We start from the raw sequence: 22,502 nt of genomic DNA, 5'->3' as shown, positions 1-22,502 counted from the left end.
TTAACAGTTAAACAATTTAAGGATGCTCAGGATTAACAATGTGCAAATAACAATTAAGATAGTGCAATGTGCCGTAACTACTGCCAGCAGACAGATGTGCTTAACACTCTTTCAGCAGGTAGGCTAACTCAGCAGTGAGCAGAAAGCAGTGGTGCGGTTTCTATATGAACAATAAAAAATAAAAATAACCTTTCACAAACAGGTCTTTCATAACTTCTTACAAATGTAAAAAAAAGGTAAACTATTATTGGCAGTCACAGGCTGCTGTAAACACCAGTCTCACTGTCATAACACCTCACCTCACACTAAATTTAACTCATATGTCCTACTTTAAGGTTTTTCTTCAGGAATATTAGTTGATCCACATGATCAGGATGAAGCAAACTGCACTGTGCTGTAACTATGTCACCAGCTGTGCTAAACACTCTTTCAGAGGGTACACTTGTTGCTGGGATGGACAGGTAGCTCTTTGCCAATGCTGAAAGCAGTGGAAGATCCACTTGTTTTTTCCACCAATGCAACACATCACCACTCAGACCTAAAGAATCCCTCTCTCTGTACTTTAAGATTTCCTCCTTAGCTCTCTCCCTTGTGGTCTTCATCGGTGCTCTTGCAGTGAGGAAATCCCCGAACATCTGGTCCAAGGCCGTCTTCTTCTTGGGAGGGACATCATCTAGGGAGTGGAACAGAAGAGAAGAGGGGATTATCAGTTGTGCTGAAAAATTATGTCAGTCAATACTATACTACAAAAATTATGACATACATTACTATACAATAATAACACATGCATCTTCAAATCAACATAGTTTTATACCTTTTGGCGCAGTTCCTATCAAAACAAACCTGTCTCTTCCTCTCTGTGGGGGCTCCTGTCACCTTCTGTTTCAGCTGCCTGGCCCTCATTCAGTGTGTCACTGTCCCCTGCCTGACAATAATCAGTATAATCCAGAGACTAGCTATTAGATTTCCTTAAACTAAACAAATAAACATAATTTAAGTAAGACACAGGTAAATAAAAGAGAGAGAGAGAGAGAGAGAGAGAGACTAGCTATAGTATACTGAGTATATTCTTACCTCTCCATCCATCTTCACCACCTCTGCTGTTATCTTTATGAATATCATGTCCTTAGTGTCGTTGTCATCCAGGAAAGCCAGGTCTTTGAAGCGTGGATCAAGCGCTGAGGCATAGTGGAGGAGGTCTTGGAGATATGTGTAGCGACCATCAAAGTCCTGTCTGAATCGCTCCTTCATCTGGGAAATTACCAGTAGATCGCTCTCATCTGGCTGGAAATGCCTCTGCAGTTTGGCCTGGATTGGGGAGATCATTGAGATGGTGGGGTTTTTTTCCTCACTGAGGAGTGTGGTTGCCACTTTCAGAGGGGACATCAATTTGATGACGTCTTGGATCAGTGTCATGTCTTCCTCTGTCAGGCTGGCCATGCCTTCTCCCCTCTTTATTTTTCTTGACAGCAGGGTGTTCAACACGGCAGGCTGCTGCTCCCAAAAACGTTCCAACATGTCAAGGGAACTGTTCCATCTTGTGGAAACATCATGGACTAGCTTGTGGAAGGGCAGGTGTAACTGGGCCTGCATTTCACGTAGAGCTCCAGTTGCTTTTGGGCTTCTGTGAAAAAAAGTTACCACCTTCCTCACTTTCGCCAGAAGCTCTGACACCCTGTCCACCTTCAGGGATTTTTGCGAGGTGAGATTTAGTGTGTGTGCGATGCATCACACATGTGGGTCCATCTCTGCACCAACTCCAGCCAGTATCATGTTTTTTGCGTTATCCGTGACCAGCGCTGGGTTCTTGTCTTCGATGTTCCACTCGCGGCAAACGTCCTGCAGTAAAACTGCTAAATTATTCCCTGTGTGAGCCTCGTTGAACACTCTGGTCTGTAGAACGTGGTTTTGCAAAACCCACTCGTCATCAATGTAGTGTGCCGTGACCGTGACATACGAGTCAGTGGCGCAAGACGTCCAGCCATCAACTGTTATTGCAACTCTTTGGGCATTGCTCAGCGACTCAGCTATCTCTCATCTCACTTTGTCGTACAGAACAGGGATTTGTTTCTCGGTGAATAGCTTCCTATTTGGTATGTGGTACCTCGGCTCCAAAATGTGGAGGAGGTATTGGAAGCCCTCGTTCTCTGTAACACTGTAAGGCTGGATATCTTTACAAATAAAGAAGGCGATGGCGTCGGTTATTGTCTTAGAACAGGTGGAGCTGTTAGCCAGCGGGGCGTGAAAAAAAGTTGCGATACTTTGCTCACCAGTCTTGCTAACGGTACTGCTGGGGCTAGCCAGAGCTGAATCCGAGGGGGAGGGGGAGGGGGAGGGGGAGGGGGAGGGGGAGGCAGACGTCTCATGTCGCCGCTTCAGGTGAGTGTTTAAGTTCGTTGTGCTGCCTGTGTACTTTATAGCGGCACGGCATATTTTGCAAATTGCATGCGTCTTGTCCAGTTGTCCGTCTCTCTTGAAAAATCCGAAGTGTCGCCAAACATTTGATTTGTAGGAATTCTTCGGTGGATTGTGTACCTCTTCCTCCTCCATGTTGATCTCTAATGTGACACGCCTCGGCGTCCGTAGTAGCCTCTGCCCTCTGACGTCGGCCACTGACAGCAGTGGAGATGAGAGAGCGCGCTTGAGAAACAGTTTAGAGAGGAGGAATCAATCTACATATCAAATTATTGGTAACAAATTATTGGTCACATTTCTAAATAATAAAGGCATAGGGCCTCTACTAATAATTATATATAAATAAATCTGATTTTACCGATGTATCGCGAGTTCATCCCAAATTGTATCCGGTGCACACTTTTTTAATCGGGGCAATTGCATCTTGAACTTTTATGCCGGTGTACCGATGCGAATCGGTGAATCTTACCATCCCTAATGTGCACACATTGGTGCCAGGGCACCTGCCCGATTTTCCTCTTAGGAGAAAGTGCCCTTTAACCCTACATAACCAACGTATGCCTGCTTCTGTGGGTCTTGTCATTTCTCACATCGCAGCATCAACTTAATTGTTGGGACTAGTTTGCAAAGTGCGAGTAAAGGCATCGTACAGGGGGCTTTTATTTTGAAATTCATGTGCAAGATATAGTATGTTTACACTGGGGAAAGATATTAGCTAGTACAGAGACACGCAGATAATCTGCTTTTTTCCCCATACTTTATTTTTACATTGTCGTAAAGACATTGCAGGGAGAGAGACAAGACCTACACACACCAGCAAAGTCAAGTCAAAGTAACTCTGTAAGTTGTTTCTGCCGGGAGACGAATTTTGTAATTAGCCAAAGTGTAGATGTCAGACCCTATGGGAGGCGTAGCTTACGTAGCATTCCATAGGTCTGACTCGTCGGGCTAGGCTAGGCAATGAAGCTTGAAAAATGAGCCATGTCTACTTAAATCGGTGCAACCTCTGTTTTAGCTTGCGTTAGCTAGATTGCTAAAAACAGAGACAGCACCACCTGCACCAAGCATTGTGCAAGATTGTGTTGTGCGTAAATGCGCACCTCTGTAAAGGCTCGTCGTGGTTAGAGATTGGCTGAACCAGAACAATACAAAAGTATCGAAAGTTGGCACCGTTTACCTCAACATTTTACTCGGTAGTAGCCTACCGACCTGATTCAGTCAGTGCCAAAAAATTACCTGCCTTCGGTCTACAGCTATACAGTCATAATGCAGATGGTTATTCACATTTTTCTTTGTCATTACTTACTTTGTCATACTTTATTCAACGCATGAAACACATGCTTTATTCACAATAGCATAAACCTCATGTTGTCATCAGGACTTGCTATAAATACACCTGTAAAAAATACCCAGTTGAAATACATGGCTTGATTTTGCCTGGTACAAAGGAAACAATAGAATTGCGCCTTAGAGCTCATAGTGCCAGATATTTAGTAGGCATTTTGAGTATACTTTCTCAGAACGTTTTGATTAGAACAGGTATGTGCAGTGTGCATGGGTGTAGTTCACATATTTTGCTGCCATGCTGCCACTAGAAAACGTCACAATCCACTGTTTTGACCTCCAACAGGGGGACACTCTATTGCAAAAACACTGTGGGTTAAACGCTGTGTCTCTGTTGAAAGCAACACAGTGACACTCAGTGATAATGACATGTGGCGCTCCAGCATCCCCTCAACGACTAAAGCAAAAGGCAGATGAAGTCAACCAATCATTAACAGGCAGAGCTGCTTCTCAGTAGTGCATGTCCACTGGGATTAAAAACTGCACTGTGACTACTTCAGCAGTGCTACCCCTTAAGGATTCTTTATGCCTTGGTGAGTCATGAGGTGTGCTTCTAACACACACACACACACACACACACACACACACACACACACACACACACACACACACACACACACACACACACTGCAAGCCCTGTTGCTGGGCAGCTTTGACATAATTTCCACTCTGGTACTGATGGACTGGTTGTCAGAATCAGGATCAGTATGAGCCAGAGAGGAAGAAGATTTTTTTGTCTTAGATCAAAGTAGAAATACTCTAGTGGAAGTAAAAACTTCTACTTAAAAGTATTGCAGTATTGCATACTAATTGTGCTGAAGTATGTATCAAAACTGAAACAACAGGTTTAATATAATGTCATCTCTATTACATTAAAGGTTCATTCAATTGAAAAATGCAATTTTCCCGCTTTGTGCTTGGTTATGAGGCATTTGGGCTATAAATTGGCATGAATTAATATTGAAAATCAGGGTTTGTGATATTTTAAATAAACATTGTATGACAAAAATCTGGATTGGCTCCTTGTGGTTTCAAAATTGACTTGGAATTGGGTGAAATTCTTGACGTATTTATTTCAAGAATTACGGTAAATATCATTGGTTGCATTTTTTTTCCCGGTCTGTTGTGAGTTACTTTTGAGAAGCTAATGATTTTGCTTACTACTTCAATGACTAATCAAACATGGCAGATAGTCATCGTTGTATAATACCAGAGTGTCAACCTGCACAAAGCCCAAGAGGAACATTTACGGTGAGCTTGGTTATTTCATTGGCAAGTACTGGACTGCTTATTCACAGCTAATGTTGGCTTTCATATGCTAGCGTCTGTCCAGCATGTCCAACACTGTTTACAGTTTCCATAATTTGTGTGGTCACCTCCATGTGTGTGATTGGCCATCAGCCTGTCAATCAAAGCTCTGTTGTAAATGGAAAAGATACACCCACAGTTATCAAGATGGGTGTTAGATGTATAGTGGAAATGTGGGAGCATAAAACCAGTATTTTTTTGTTGTTGTTTTTTGGGGGTTGTGAAAATAAAGCTAACAATGTTTGTAGTTAATTTATTGTACTTGTAAGGTTGCCAAAAGACAAGTCACATGTGAAAACCCAGTCCACATGTGAATTCAAAGCACATGTGCTTTATGGACACATGACTGACAGTTTTAAAAAAAACAGAAAATTTCAGTTCATACGTGAAACGTGTTTTTTTCTTCTCCACGTCAACATTTAGTTCCACATTTTCAACTGCTGTTACGTACGGCAATGTTTGTTTCACATGTGAAAACTTGCGAAAAATGTCATTTTCAGAGGGGAAATGGGAAATTTCACATGTGAAAAAGCAATGTGTTAAAAAAACAACACATGCTTTGAATTCACATGTGGGTTTTAACATGTGACTTTTTTGTAAGGGATATATCAGTCCTTTCTGGAATTTGCAGTATTTGCAAGAATATTTGTGATACATTATATTAACCGCTATGAAGCTGAGTCACTTTGTTTTTCATTTAACCTGCATTATTTTAATTTCTGTTTCTGAAATCCTGGAGGGAATGGTAGTGTTGTCTTTGCCATATGGAAATCAAGCAGGCAGGCATGGAAAGCTTTGGCCTATTATTTGGAATGTGAGTCTGTCTCCACTCTACTACCAAGCGGCTGATGTTACAACATCTGACAAGAGTCTTCTACTACTCTGTGTGTGCCTGTTTACATGAGTAGTGGTCATATACATCTTCCTCTGTCTCTTTCTGTCTCTCTCTCTCATGCTTTTTTAGTCTTTCCAAAGCACATCAGGTTGATGAGCTCTCTGTTCTGCTCTGCTCCTGTCAGTTGCCATTGATAGAAGGATGAGTAAACTTCTCTTCCAGTGAAGGGGAGGAAAAGGGGGGGGAGGGGGGGGGGGGGGGGGGACAACATCCATTCGAGTGCACTCCTTTTTATAATATAAAGTGTAGCCTGGAGTGAAGACATTATTTTGCTACAGAAAACCTCTTTGTGAGAGGACTTTTGAGGCAGACTGGAGGTAACGTTGAACTTAAAGTAGATCACTTTCTCTTTTTTTATGCTTACCAGAGCTAAGTACCTTTTGCCTGAAAAAAAAAAGACTTGAAACTTCCTTTGGCTTTTACTTTTCCAAATGCCAACTATCATCTCTCATTCGCTCAGTCAAATAGCAGTAGATTTGTCTCGTGTATGGCCAGACAGAGTAAAATGCTATCTCTGTTTGATAAGCAGTACTAGTTTGATAAAAGTATTCTGCCTTTGAACTCTTGATAATTGTACAGTTTCATTCCATCCTGTTTTTTTTTTCATTCTCTAATGCCATGTCTTATGCCATCTCCCCTCCTGCTGTTTCTTCTTTTCACTTCCGATGATTAGAAGAAGGTTGAACACATGTAGTCACGGTAATAGAGGGAGGACAGTGTTAAATGAGAGGAAATTCAGAGGGAGAGCCCATCCAAGAGGACAGGTCACGTCAATAACAGCCTCTGCAGGAGAGTGGTTATTAATATCAGCCAGCTCCATTCAGCCTATTCAGCTTAGTGAGGGAAGGAAGGAGAGAAAAGGGAGGAGGATTTCTATCCAACCTGGAAACCACAAATGTGTTTATATATCATTTCAAAAATTTCAACTGCTTGTGGTGCGCTTTAATCCAGCTAAAGATTTCAAGCAATATGATGAGTTTTCTATTGGTCCACTTAGCCATTAAGTAATGAGAACATAGCCACCAAAATCATCCACATGTCCCTGGTAGATCGTTGGCTGCAGTGCTCCATGCTAACACTTTAGCATCCACTTTGTTGAGTAATAGTAGGCTTCATGCCAACACTTTAGCATCCACTATGTTAAGTAATAGTTGGCCACTAGCATTATCTCAAAAGTGACAAAGTGAGAACCTGTAGCAGCTCCAAAGCTAAATGGTAAGTACATTTACATGATATGCTTCTAAGTCTGGCTGTTTTGTGTGGGAGATTTTACAGGAAATCTGAAAAATAAATAGAAAAATAAGAATGGTAACACTTTAGATTAGGGAACACACATTAACTATTAATGAGTTGCTTATTAACATGCTTATTAGTAGTGTAGTGGGTGGGATTTGACATTGTGTTTACATGGTACGTGCCTTAGCCCACTTAGCCACCAGGACGCCCCACTAGCCATACTTATCTTTGCTTCACAATGCCATGAAATGCTTGAATGCTAAGCTAATGCACCATCCACACCATGGTTGTTATCAAAATAGCAAAAATTCAGTAACATGTTATTTCACCCATTTTAAGAACAGAATAATTGGCAAACAGGCAAAAAAAACCTGAATCCGGATATAATTTGAAAGCCCCAAAATCGAATACTTTCTTGAACCGTTACTTGTTTTGTTCTTATCGGAACAAAACAACTAGGAACAGTTCCAAAAATAATCCTGGCTATCAGTTATATTGACTTAATGACATTTCATTTTTAAAATGTATGAATCTACCGGCCATATAATAAAAACCACTAACATATTTTTATTACAAAACGTCAGGCTTCTTATTTTGGATATTGCTATTGGTCTACTATCACTCAACATAGTGTATGCTATGAGTATATATGTAGTATATGCTAAGTGTTACCCTGAAGGACCAGAGTCAGCAATCTCCCAGGGACACATAGATGATTTTGCTGTCTTCTGGGTCTCCCAACCCGAGCATGAGTAAACATCAGATATGGCTGCTATGTGAATAAAGCAAATTTGCTGCCCCTCAGCCCCATATGTCTGCCGCTGTGTGCCTGTAGTTGGATCAACAAAGCAAACCCAAACAACTTCATTATCTGCCATGGACGGTAGTGGTGTGTGCGTGTGTGTGATAGTATGCTGTTAGGTGCATTCGACCTGAACGTCCAGATGGTGGGCCGAGGCTCCACAGATCTTGACTTCCTGCCAAACAGGCAGAGGGAAGCAGAGACAGAGGGAGGGAGAGATCGAGATCGGCAGTGACAGAGGCCTGACTTGGCCTATACTGCCCTGTTCCCCACCATATAATGCCTGACCCCTCTAAGCAGTCAAAATGATATGTAGCTCATGGTCAATGGTCCTGGGATATTGGAATTACACTCTTTCTGTCCTAGGTTTGATTCCTCAAACCTTGTAAGACCAACCAACACACCCCAATTGAAGAAACCAGTCTTCAATCCATTCATTTTCTACGTCCAAAGAAATGTCAGTGGATATTGACAGAGGTCGTCTTGTTTCTTTGGCTGCTGACACACAAACGTTGAGCTGCAGCCAACTTTTCCGCACTGACAATCACAGTAGAGTTGCTCTAGAAGGCTTTCAGATAACACATTTTGCCCTCTTGCGTCCATGTTGGAGGTCCTCAGCTCTAGACAACAGGCCATCTCAATTGTCTGGAATTTACATGGTTAATTCCTGTACTGTTTTCAATCGGCAATTGATCGATTACTCACTGATTCTGATCTTTTTTTTTTTAGATAATGACACCATGGTACCTATCTAACCATAGTACCTGGTCAGCTAACTATCTCTGTCTTGTTAACACATCTAATTTGCACAATAGCTAATGTTTCATAGCTACTAGTAGTAGCCAGTAGTTGAATGTAGACATTAACGTTAGTTGCTTTAAATTAGCATGCTGGCTATTTTTCTAGCTAGCTAACTAGTTTTGGAGTGTTTTGGAGTAGAGACTAGGCCTAAAGACAAGACATTTTACTGTGTCACAGTAACTTAAATTTTAAAATAAATCTACTTATCTGACCATTTACTTTTACTGACAGCATTACTGAATGGACTATCTAATTTTCCAATGGACCTCCAAGATACATTGATCTTATAACTTTTAAGTCACTCTGAGGCTCCTAAAACTTGAAGTCACACACCAATGAACAATGTTTTCCTTGCTTATGATGAGATTCAGGACCACCAGAATACAACAGAGGGATTTTCTCCCCGTTGAATCTTTTCGCCATTTAATCAATTCAATGAATATGCAGTCGATATTCTCCAATAATGCCTCATGCCTCAGTAGGTCTTGCTGAAAAAACAATGTTACTTTTGGCTCTGGACTGAGCATAAAAGAGGATGGATTTAGTTCATCGTTGGATATGATTTGAGAGACACCTTGGAGCACTTTCAACTTCCAAAGCATCTCTTCAGTGGTGGATTTAATTTAGAAATAATAATCAGCACCACTTCATTTGTTATTATAACACAAAGCAATAGCTCAGCCCTCAAAAATAAACAGTGTGGTGCGTTTTAATCATTTGCTTTTTTATTTCTCATTTCTCTCAAATCTTCATCATTGCACAGTCATGATTCATGGAAGGGGCTCTTTTAGGTCATGTATTTTAGGTTCTGGCCAAAAAGGTGCGATCCCCTTACCCCAGCAAATAGCTAAACATATCGTTATAAATTTGAAAGGAGGACTCAGAGAGTTATTCATAGAGTGGAAAATGAAACTCAGTCAGTAGGGACTTATGCATTTAGCCCACGGCACTAGCAGAGGAGGAAGAGAGGGCACACTTCATTGTCCCCCATGATAAAATCAGGAGGGGGGCCACATGTAATATCTCAAAAACGACTTGCTTGATTTTGATTAAACCTGTGGAGCATACAACAGAGCGATAACAGCTTGGTAGCATATCTCATACAAATTTTTTGCAGATATGCCAGCGGTTCTCAATTGTGTTTTCTGTCTTAGTAAGGTGTGGGACCTTACCAGGTGCACCTGGGACGGCAGGTACACCTGCCGTCCCAGGTGTAAATAAGTCCTTGATAAGATGGCTAGAAAGAAAATCAGCAGGGCTCTCTGTGCCGAGGAACAGGATTTAGAACCATTGAGATGTGCAATTGAGCCTGAGCAATAAGTTTCTCATGTGGAAGCTCCTCCCATTAGATTTTAAAGGACTTCTGTCTCCTACATAATGGACATTTTAATCATTGTCATTAATTGGCCCATAGGCTGCACTGCACATGTATTTATTGATTGGATCTGACTCTGGTCCAATTCAGATCATTGCTAGCAGGCCATTAAACAGAAATAAAGTGACAAAATTATCTATTAAGAATATGTTTTGTCCTTTTTTACAGACCAGGTGCATACAAATGGCAACCTCCTACATTGAGATTATTCATTTGAAGAACCAAAAGAGCCACACACTAATAGTGTTTCCAAATGCTTTTGCTCTCAACACTGTATGTGCATACAAAAGAGACCACAGTAGGGTTAGACCGATATATGGAGTTTTATTGTCCCATTGTCTAAATGCTTCAGAGGTTTTTCCACCTGACAAGAATACAATTCTGGAGAAATACTGAACACTTGTCATTCAGTATGTCATTTAGTTTAAAGATCTTGAATATTGGTACAAAGTATCAGCTATTGGCAGCTTAATTTCAAAAATATTGTCAAACCTTACACAGTATAATGTATCTAAGTGTGAGAACCTTTGGTTAGACAGCTCCTCTCCTCCTTGACCTGTAGATAGTGGATAGTGAGGCATCAGACTGTGGAGATAACAGGAGGAAAGGAGACAGACAGATAACAGGCTTAAATCACTGCACTGTTCGCAAGGACAAACCTGGTCCATAGCCCTTTAACCCACAACAAACGGGGTCCATTGCCTGCTTGCTGACCAATAACCATACTGATGGCCCATTGACTCCCTCTGATAATCTTGCTTTCTGTCCTCCCACAGGAATTCACACAGAATCCCTAACATGCTGTCATTGATGTAGGCTAAACCAACGGTTCCCAAAACGGAGTCTGGGCCCACCCAGGGGTGCTTAAAGGGGTTGCAGGGGGTTCCCAGCAAAATTAAGGATGGTTTAATTTCACTGTAACATAATTCACTTGAAATGTGTGTTTAGATCATGTCAGCTTGTTAGCTAACTAAACATGGTATCTCCTTAGCTGCATCACTGTCTTGTTAACACATCTGATTTCCACACTAGCTAACATATCTAAGTAGAAGCTAGCATTAGAAGTGGCTTGTAGTTGCCTGTTAACATTAAAGAGTAACTAAACCCCAAACCCAAATCTTTGGTGAAGCCTGACACCTAATAGTGAAAAGTAGGGTACTGAACTGGCCTTCTCGGCTTTATTTACTCTTTAAAGAGTAACTAAACCCCACCTAAATCTGTGGTGAAGCCTGACACCTAATGGTGAAAAGTAGGATACTGAACTGGTCATCTGCTATTGGCTGGTCTCTGTGCCCTGTGATGTCACCCTCTATAGAGTACAACAGGTGGTGACATCACCTGTTGTGTAGGTGATGTGTACAACAAAGACCAGCCAATAGGAGAAGTTACTCTTTAACATCGGCTGCTTTGCTAAATTAGCCAGTTGACTAGTTAGCTAGCTAACATAGCCAAAAACCAACTGTTAACACAGCGTTTTGAAGTAGAGACTAGGGCTAAATACGAGACAGTGTCACAGTAACCTACATTTGGAAAGAAATCTAATCAGACCATTCACCTTTACTTATAACATTACTAAATAGATCTACACTGACACCACAACAAGCTTTTTCATGTATCTCTCTAGGCCGTTATATAGACTAACAGCTAATTCTAATTCTAATGATGAAGCCAGCCGCGGTTGTTAATAGATTTCTGATGCAACTGCAAAGCCTCTGGTATCTCCCCACCTACAGTGTAGACAGTTCTACAGTTCAACACAAAAACCTTTCCGAAGCCCCTGTTGCAAAATGCCTCCCTCCATGCTTCAGTAAATTGGTTCTGCCTTCACATGAAAACAAATGAGCAATGAGTGATAGCAGCCAGACCTTTTAAGAGCTGGGCTGAAGCAACATGTTAGCCATAAACATGATGAAAACATAAGTCGTTGTTCATTTATGAAAGAGTGCTAATTCCTTTTTCAGAAGTGTCAATTAACATTAATACTGAATGGATTGAAGAAGAAAGGAGCACTGAAAGCTTCACGGTATCTCACTGTATCTTATTCTCTCTCTATTTCTCTCATACCATACATACTATTTGATAGGTTTCTCTCTTTCTTTCTTTCTCTCTCTCTCTCTCTCTTGCTCTTTCCCAATTATTTCCCTGACAGTCTCAGTCTCTGGTTATTAATAATGATGAGGATTTTGACCACATTAAATCTGGTTGCACAAGAGTACATTTGAATAATGTGGCTGTCTGGCTTCATGCATGATAATGGGGCTGAATGATTGAGCCCTGCCATAATGGGTCCCTAAGCAGTTGATGGTAGTGATTAAAACCAAACCAATGGCTAACATTCATGTATGACTGCTCGTGAATTTTATCTTTACAAAATATTCATCTAATATAATAATTCATATAACAGTCATAGTCCGTGATGTGTCAAGTCAGTGATCATCATAATGCAACCAAACACCAACGTTAACAAAAATGAATCATACTTTGAGAAGAGCATTAATTGATGCTTTTTCCCTTTAAAGAAGATAATCAGTTTGATACTACTTATGATGATATATATTATAGATTTACCTCATAGAGATTTATGACAGCCTAAAAAGGTGAGAAAGAGAAGTCCTCCACTCTACATGGTCATAGCAAGTGAACATGCTTTGAGAAAATTTTACATTTGAAAAGTAGTATGACTAATAGATTTTTAAGCTGTTTTATATAACTCTGTAAGTAGAACATGTGCTACAAATGTGGTTTGAGCTGTCGATATAGAAGATGCAGCAGAAATGAATGAATCATGAATTGCCATATCTACAGTGCACTCCAGAAATGCTGGCACCCTTAATAAAGAATTGCCAAAAAGGATTGTAAAAAATAATAAATATGTATACACACAAATGTAATGAGTTTTCTTCTTTGCTCAGAAAATTCAGAGCATCATATTCTGTCAGTCAAAGCAACAGGTCAAAAACAGCTCAAGTCAAATGTGTGATGTATGACATCTGACCAATATAGATCAAGACACTTGTGGTATATTTCTTTGTCTCTGCTGCTGCCTTTTGCTTTTGAATAGATCTTACTTGGCTCCTCATCAAGATTGGTTATTTATTACTCTGATGTAGGGGAGAGCGGGGCAAGTTGTCACGTGGGTAAGTTGTCTCAATGGCTTTATTTCTGAAACTAAATGTTTTAGAGCCAAAAGTCCAATTACAAAAATGTTTACTTTCTTAATAAGAGGTTACCTATGTTGAATATAACAGTCTAAGTCAAAACATAAAAACATAAAAGCAATTTGTATACCTGAAAGTAAATAATGACATTTTTTTTGTTTTTCTTCTAATTTTTTATCTCATAAAGGAATCAAAATAATTATACATTGTCATTTGTCTATGTGACAACATGCCCAGTCATGTGTGACAACATGCTCTGACAAGGGTTGTCACAAGTTGTCAAGAGGTATTTCATCAGTAATAACTTTTTCTTCCAGTAAATTATTCAAAATGTAATTTTTTTTTAGAGAAGATAGCTAGAAAAAAAAAAAATATTGTCAGTAGTAAGGCACTACTGAGAAATACACCAATGAGTAAAAAGTGTGACAACATGCCCTGCTCTCCCCTACTTTGGACTGCATAGTTAACTAATCGTCAAAGTACTGAGACTTGGAGGGAGAAAATCCACATTAACTTTTATTCAGCTTCCTTGGTGTGACATATAGAGGAGACCTTTAGCAAGAGGTTCTCTCTCACAATTTCCTTCCTGGAGGTTAATAGAAAAAACAACAAACAGAACAAATCTTAAACTTATTTTGATGAAACATGGTATTAAAGTTAAGGTGTCAGGTTAATATGGTTAATATAGTTAGACCACTGCACACCAGAGTGAATAATAAATAATCCTGATGAAACCAGAAAAATCCATTGAGATTCGTTCAAATAGAGTGTAACCAATACATGTAGCCAATATTGTCCTTTTATTAAAATGGGATCTGGTCCAGTCTCATATGATGGATAAGATGCAGTTTGATTGATTACATATGTATTTTTGAATTGATCAATACTACACCGGTTGTCTATGGGAAGATCTTGACCTGAATTGATTCTAATGAGGGATTTTGGTCAGATTCCACACAAGTATGCAAATATGTTTCATTGTTATTGTAAGCATTAGTAGCAGTACTAGCAGTAGTGGAAGTAGTACTAGTGCTAGTAATACTAGTATTATCAACACAGGTTTTAATGGAGAGTTTTAGTGTCCCTGATGGTCTAAATGCTGTTTCAGAGAATACAATTTGAGGAGAAACACTGAAGACCTGGATTTTTTTCATGAAAATGGTCATATTTAAAGCTTGAATAGCGGCACAAAATATCATCGGCATCAGTATTGGCACAAAATATCATCGGCATCAATATTGGCTTTCAAATAGCCTCTATCAGTCAAACCCAAATTCCAAATAAATAAACCATTATTGATGTAGATGGATCATATTTGAAGCTGTTAAAAACAATCTTTCAAGACAAATTTATTCTGCCTCTAACGAATGAAAGAATGATTTTACACGGTTTGAGCTGTTTTCTGAGAAGATAGGTCAGTGGCATTTATTTTCTACAGCCATTGTTGGCTCAACTTTCTCAAGTGTGCCAATGATCCTGGAGGGTTTTGTATGTTACATAACAATGCTAATGCAGACTAAATCCACAGGGACCTTGGTATATGTTAATGTAATCTAAATAGGCATATTGAGTCAATAAAATCAGTGGAGAGAGAGAGAGAAGGAGAGAGAGGAAGAGAGAGAGAGAGACAGAGAGAGAGAGAGAGAGAGGAACTCCCCATAGCTAAAGACAAATAGATGATAAATAAATAGAAATTAAATAGATTACCTTTTCACATTTGTCAGAAATCAACAAGGACAAAGCCATACAGATAATAGTAATAGCAATTATAATATACAGTACTTCATTTATATAGCACTTATCTAAAAGCAGAGTTTACAAAGTGCTTTCCAGGAAGGCATAAAAAATAAATACATAATGAAGAGTTAAAATAGGAAAGCCAATCAAGAGAAAAAGAGGTTAAAAGAAGAAAAAACAAAAAAGATTAAACTGCAATAAAGCAAGATGAACTGTGGAAAGTAGTTATACTGAGTGACATATATATATACAGTATATATATATAGTGACATTTTTAGTATTATGTGGAACTTGCTATATTTGTTATACATTTACACTACTATGTGGAATGGATGATTGTGTTACACGCGCTCAAAAATATAACTTTTTTTTAATTTGACCATTTTATTTTCACTTCAGAGACATTTTAGCACCGCAGACATAATTTCAACAGTTTTTTCTTGGTAGCAAGGACTCAATTCATTGGTTATACACATGCACACACACACACACACACACACACACACATACACATACACACACACACACACAGACACACACACACTCAGCCAGTCAACCAGGCAGCCGATCTGTCAGCATCTTGGAAGAAAGAGAGGTAGAAAAGTGTGTTTCTGTCATTGCAAACAGACACACACACACACACACACACACACACACACACACACTGACACAAACACACACAAAAGGGAGCCCATCTGGAGAGGAGCGAGCACGTAGCGTGGCGGTCGGACATGTTGCCGTGGCAACTTAGCGGGGGGGGGGGGGGGGGGGGGGGGGGGGAGGAGGGATGACGAAGCAAGTGAGAGGGTGTGGCGGGGGGGGGGGGGGGGGGGTTGGGGGGGACTTACATCATCCAATGTGATTGGCTGCTGACAGGGAAGATGCTGTTTCTAAAGGGTTCAAAGAGGGACAAAAGACAAAGATAAAGGGAGAGAGAAAGAGATTTTGAAGGCTTTTGATTGATTTCTGTACTCTACATTTTGGAATTTTGGATTATTTTACATTTCTATAGATATTGCTGATAATGTACTATTGTATAGTTAATGTTTTAAACTAAATAATTAATAGTTATTGTATATATTAGTGATTATGTACTATTGTTTAGTTCGTGTTTTAAACCAAATAATTAATAGCTATTGTAGATATTAGTGATTATGTACTATTGTATACTAAATGTTTTAAACCAAATAATTAATAGTTATTATAGATATTGCTGATTATGTACTATTGTATAGGTCATGTTTTAAACCAAATAATGAATCATCTCAATTTGGTTTGTATGTATAAGCTGCTGGTTATTGCTATTTGGAAAACTGACATCATGTAAACTGCTTTGCCAATATTGTCTCTGATAAACAATGACAATAAAGTGAGTGAGGAAAGGACAGATAAAGGGCAGAGGGAGGATGATAATGTTGTGAGCGAGAGAGAGAGAGAGAGAGAGAGAGAGAGAGAGAGGGGGGGGGGGGGGGGGGTAAGACATCAAGAAAACAGAAGTGAGGGGTGGAGAGACCGGAGGGGACAGACAGAAAAGAGGAGAGGAGTGAAACCAAGCCTCATGCTGTATGTCTTGCTTGACGAGCCGGGGGCCGACCTTGGCATTCACGCTGCTGGTGCGTTCATGGCGACCGCACCTGAACTCTACTACTTTGAATATGATATAAATGCTCATGTTAATGAGTCATGTGCTTTTCCATATTACAAGGTAATATGACTTTTGTGTATTCTATGTATTAATGTCACGAGGAAGGCCAATGGATTTGGGGGATCTAAGAGAGCAGCAACAAGTTATCAGTTGAAGGGGCTATATATAATTAAGATAACAATCCATAAAATAATACACTATATTATTATACATTATTATATGATATATTATTAATAATATAATTTGGGTTAAGGTTATAGTTAGGTTTAGGCAACTAAAACTTTGGTTAGGGTTAGGCAACTAAAACAACTTTGTTTAAAGTTAGGGTAAGGTTTTGGTCATGGTTAAATAAGAAAAACTTTCACGAAGAATTAAAACTTCACTCACAGTAGAAAACGTCTTGGCATGAGTTGGGAATTGAATGCAGGTCGCCGGAGTTGAAGGTAACTACCTGTTTCCAGTCATGCCTCCTTAACATAATTATTTAATGGTGGGAAAATGTATTTCTCTCACTTTTTGTGCAGCACATATTTGCATTTTAAGGGCGTTTTCACACCATAATAGTCTGCTTAAAGGCCGAAAAAGAGTTTGCTACGTTGTTACATTGTATTGGTCCGGTTCTTTTCACATCAAGCTGACCTATTGGACAGATATCTTAGTGGGAGTACAAAAAAATCAAACTAGAATGGCACCCAGATGGCGTTTTCACATTATAATGCTACATCTTGCCATTGAACCACCCTGTAGTATTCTGGGGGACTTTTAATTTGATGACGTAATCCTCTGTGATGCATCGCACGTGCTTTTGCTCTGGGGCAGCCAGTAGGTTTTTCTCTAGTGAGATTTCAGGGCTTAAAATCTGTATAACGACAGATCAAATAATTTAGGTGAGTGTATATACGTTTGTTTTCGTAAAATATTGACCGAGGTGGCGGATGTGGCGTTTTGCACTGAAGGAAAATAGCGGCTCCTTACCAACTGTGGCGAAAAAAAGAGAAAAGAATATCGTGAATGATGCTTGCTTCTGGCTAGGCGATTACAATACCGACCAAACAAGAGATGGAAACTCTTTCCTCTTTGCTGTAATTTGGCTAAAAACAACTCAAACAACCCGCTAAATCATTGCGCACATATCGTCCTCCTCTGTCATCCTCTCTTTGGGTGGGACTTTATCGAAATTGTTTTCACACCAAAATGATCCACACCATAGTCTGAATGGAAGAGGACAGAGACCGCAGATTTTTGGCGAACCTTTTGCAAGTTTTTGGTCCACACCCGAGTCCGCATGCCATGTTCACACCTGCCAGAATGATCCGAACTTGGCAAAAAGGTCCTAAAGTCCGGACCAAATGATGCTGGTGAATGTTGCTGCCTGTCTTACGATGCTGCAGATTTATGACAGTTTGGCCCGATGTTTGTTATGGTAGGCACTTGCATGGTAGTATATCATTCTGTTAAACTCTGAATTGAGCCTCTATATGATTGCTCACCGTGCATTATGGCACATTGGTTAGTAACATCATATCCTGTGTACTGATAAATGCCTTTTGTGCTTTTGAAAATCCAGCAATACTGGTTTGTACAGAAACCCCCACAGTGCTAAAAAGTGGGGGGGCACAGTGGGGAAGCACTGGTTATTCTTATTACAGCACTAAATGTTGTTGTTGTTGGACAAAGTTTTCTCATTGATGCTGATATAGTTTTGCAGATATACAATAGTACAGTGCTACAGATACAGTAGTAGAATAGGCTTTCAACAGAGGGTCACAAAACCGGCAATGGAGCACAGTGAAATCAATTCAGGTATTACTCTGAGTAGGCTTTGACCGCTTTATTGTTGGACTACAACTATGCTGATAGTTGATATTTTGTGCCAATATTCAATATCTTTAAATTTGACAATTTTCATGCCAAAACATTCCAAAGTATTCAGCATTTCCCCCAGATCTTTTTTTCTTGTCATGGTGGAAAAGCCTCTGAAACAGCATTTAGACCATCATGGGACACTAAAACATTGAAAGCCATACTGATGAAATTGTTTTAGGTGGGTTAGCAGCTCCTTAAGGCAGGATGGGGCAGGTTTCATTGCAGATTTTACTGACTAACACTACTGAAGCTGCTGAGGAAAAAAAGGAGGAACGTCCATCACATCAGAGGTGGACCACATTGACTGGATGATGTCTGATAATTAATAAAAGTCCAATATCATCCCTATATATCGACAAAACCAATATACCCTTCTAACCCAAATTCTGAGGCCACTCACAAGCAGCAATGTACCAAATCCACCTCAATAGATGAGTTTTCAGCTCCTTGAGGGTGAAGCAGACCTGGCTCAAAAAATAGCTGCAAATAATTCTTAGCATTCATTTATACCGTATTGGAGCACCAGATGAGTGGGCTTTACTGCATCAGGACCATGCAGATGAGCCAAGAAAAGGCATCAATCACAGACAAATGCACAAAGTTGTCTTTTAAATACTTTCATTAAAAATACTTTGATTCTCTAAGCTTTCTGGCACTTGCTGTGCTGTCCCTAGGGCCAAACCTTCCCATCTGGCAGTTAACTAGGCTTAAACAAACCATAACCCTTAGTGAATCATAAAGTGAGCTGCACACACACAGACCCACGCACTCATTAACACGCCCACAGACACAACATACACACCATTAAAACCATTGTAAGACGACCACAGAACTGCGTGGTGCTCTATAACAAAACTCAACCCCATGTTCCATGCTGGGTGAGGAGGCTTTCAGAAGCAGAGCCACTGTATTCTCATTATGAACACGTCAACACTGAACAATTCTCCAACTTGCTGCAGTTTTTGTTTGTTTATTGTTTGGGTTTGATTTTCTGACAAAATAGCATGTGAATGCAATGCTGTTTACAATTTACAATTTACAATTTCTCATTTGGCAGATGCTTTTATCCAAAGCAATGTACATATGAGATTTTAATACAACACAAGCAAGGATCTAGTCAGGAGAGAACAACGAGAGTAAATGCCATAAAGCTAAGTTCTAGTCCGACAGGACAAAGGTGCCAAGAGGCAGTGCACAGAGTGCATAGAGGCAGATAAAGATTTTTTTTTTTTTTTTAGTAATTACACAGTCCATCAGGTGAGAAGGTGTTCGCGATTTGGTAACTCATTCCACCACCGAGGAACCACAGAAGAGAAGAGTTTAGCAGCTGACATGGAAGGCCCAGATGTCAGACATAATAGTTATGACTAAAAAACGAAAATCGCCTAATGGCGCGAATCCCAGATCCGGATCACCACCGATGAATCACCACTGATCCTTGGGCCAAGGGCTATCTCTCCACCACATTTCAGCCAAATCCGTTAATAGCTTCCTGAGATATCTTGCTAACAGACAGACATGGGTGAAAACATAACCTCCTTCCAACTTCGTTTTTGTGTCAGGCTAAAATGAGAACCATGTTTGATCAAGGGTGAGATCACTATCGGTTTGCCGATTAACCTTGAATGTTGCAGTCCCACTTCATGATTTAGACTGATAAGATGGCTGGATTTTTTACATAACACTCTTAACTAGTGCAGCTTTATATGTTAAACGAATAGAATTGGACTAGTGAGTCAGTCCAGTGGCCTGTACTATACAGTAAGTTAACTGTCAGAGATGCAGGACAGCTCATTCATCAGTGTGAGTGGCAGGTAGTTGATCTGAGGTCAGTTGGTGTCAGGCTGTGACAGATCGCCTTAACAAGATGATTCACATCTGCTACCTCAGAACCAACACGCCCACATGACACAGGATGCTTCACTTTCTCAAGTCCACTTTCAACACATTCTGAAACAAAAAAACACCGAAGCAGCATATCCCTGATGGTGGGCGAAAACCTTTCAACTCCATTTTATGTGATTATCATGTTTTTACTTGATTGAAAGATTACATGGTGCTCTGTGTTTTGGAAAAAATGTCATGACTCTTGGGCTTATGAAACCCTTTCAAAACCCATTGGATAATCTGAAAAATACATGGTTGTCAACCGTCTATGGTGTTAAATCAAAAGGAGGGTAAACTCTGACCTCCAGTCAGCAATCATCATAACGCAAACAACCACCAAAATGAACAAACATTATTATTTTCAAAAGAGCATTAATTTAAGCTTTCTCCTTAAAAGACTACTTAAATCAGTCTGATACTACTTATGATTTTACCTCATAAACATTTATGTCAACCTAAAAAGGTGATAAACTGAGTTTAGGTGGATGTAGGTGTCAATGTAAAAGTAAGGCTGCTTTTCTTAAGTTGGGAAATGTTGCGAAAAGTTTTTCAAACTTGATAGAGAAGAAACAGCCAAAAAGCAGTTTGAAGATGTGAAATGTTGACATTTTGGAGAAAGGCTTGGGCTGATATTTGATATAATATGTATTTTGTATATTTTTTAGATATTTAGATATATATTGTAATATCGTGATATCACCCCAATTTGGGATATCGCCCAAGCCTATTTGCAGATACAAGGTTATCACCTAAAAGCAGCAATGGTAGAGCCAACTCTACCAGATACAATTTTAATGAGGTATTTTCCTATACCTTACTTTAAAACCAGTTCCAAAACAAATTTGACAGCGAAGAAACAGCCAAAAAGCAGTTTGCAGACTTGAAACTTTAATCCCACTACAACCGTGTAATCTTGGAGGATTATGACTCAATGGGTTTGAATCCTATCCTATACTGTCTCACCTCCTCTGGCCTCTCCACTATAATCTCTTTTATGAAGAAATAAAGAGACATAAGTGGAAAGAGGCTTTTCACACGCAACCAACCAACCAACCAACTGGGAAAACTGAGTATGTATCTAAGAAGAACAGGCGCACAAACAGTTAAGCAGCACATAAGAAAGCCACACTGTGGAGAGGGTCAAGCAAAGGCCACTGGGCTCTGTTCACACTGCTGCTTGTTTTCCCCTCACGTGGCACAGATCTGATGTTTTCTAATCAGTGTGATGAGCAAAAAGCGGCATGAAGAGCTTCAATTGTAATCTGAACCACATGGATATGTGGTATAAAATCAGATCCCGAGGTATGCGACCTACATGAGACTCGGATTTGAACGCTCAAATCAGAATTCGTCAGTGTTGCCATGACAATAAGTAAATCTTACATCATTCACCTGAAATAGTCTTCATGATTTAGTCATCTTAGCTGAGTCAGTGTTAGCATGGAGGACAACGAGACACAACAATGAAATGAAAGACAAATAGCGTCTTGATGCCTCAACTCAGTCGAAACCGGAAGGCTAATATACCGTAATCGGAATGTGTTGTTGCTCCGCACATCACTGTCAGTTCATATTATTATGGGATATGGGTTACATCCTAGAATAGATATGAACAAAAAAAAATCAGATATGAGCAGCAATTCAGAATTGAGCAGGAAGAAGTGGTTGTTCTCTCAAAAGGAAAATCTACCTTTGGACACAATGAGAAACAAGGACAGCAGGAAATTTAAAGTTGCTGTTGCCTATGGAGGTTTACGCGCGCTGAACTGCATCAAACCTTCATGTAGACAAACTCTGAGACAGGCATGTTTCTATTTTAATACCCCATACATTACAGCGTGAAGGTTAGGGCCGTTCAGATGACTGTGACTCAGATCTTACTGGGTTTGGAGATTCATAATCAGATCTGCTCCGATGGAAATGACTCACTGCGCTTGTTTCCAGTGTTTCAGATCTCAGTATTTTGTCTCTTACAGTGGAAATGACTCAGACGCGGCTCTAGTGTACTCAGTATTCGTCTCTTCTAACATACT

The 22,502-nt window shown here is 39.8% G+C and overlaps 1 protein-coding gene across 1 annotated transcript in view; it reads right to left on the bottom strand.

Annotated features, from left to right (window-relative positions):
• clvs2 (clavesin 2) overlaps positions 1 to 22,502 on the bottom strand; it is a 58,936-nt gene that overhangs the window by 30,803 nt on the left and 5,631 nt on the right. The window lies entirely within an intron of this gene.

This window comes from Centroberyx gerrardi, chromosome 18 (assembly GCF_048128805.1).
Source record: "Centroberyx gerrardi isolate f3 chromosome 18, fCenGer3.hap1.cur.20231027, whole genome shotgun sequence".
Classification (NCBI taxonomy): Eukaryota; Metazoa; Chordata; class Actinopteri; order Beryciformes; family Berycidae; genus Centroberyx; species Centroberyx gerrardi.
This window is presented reverse-complemented; position numbering and strand designations above follow the sequence as displayed.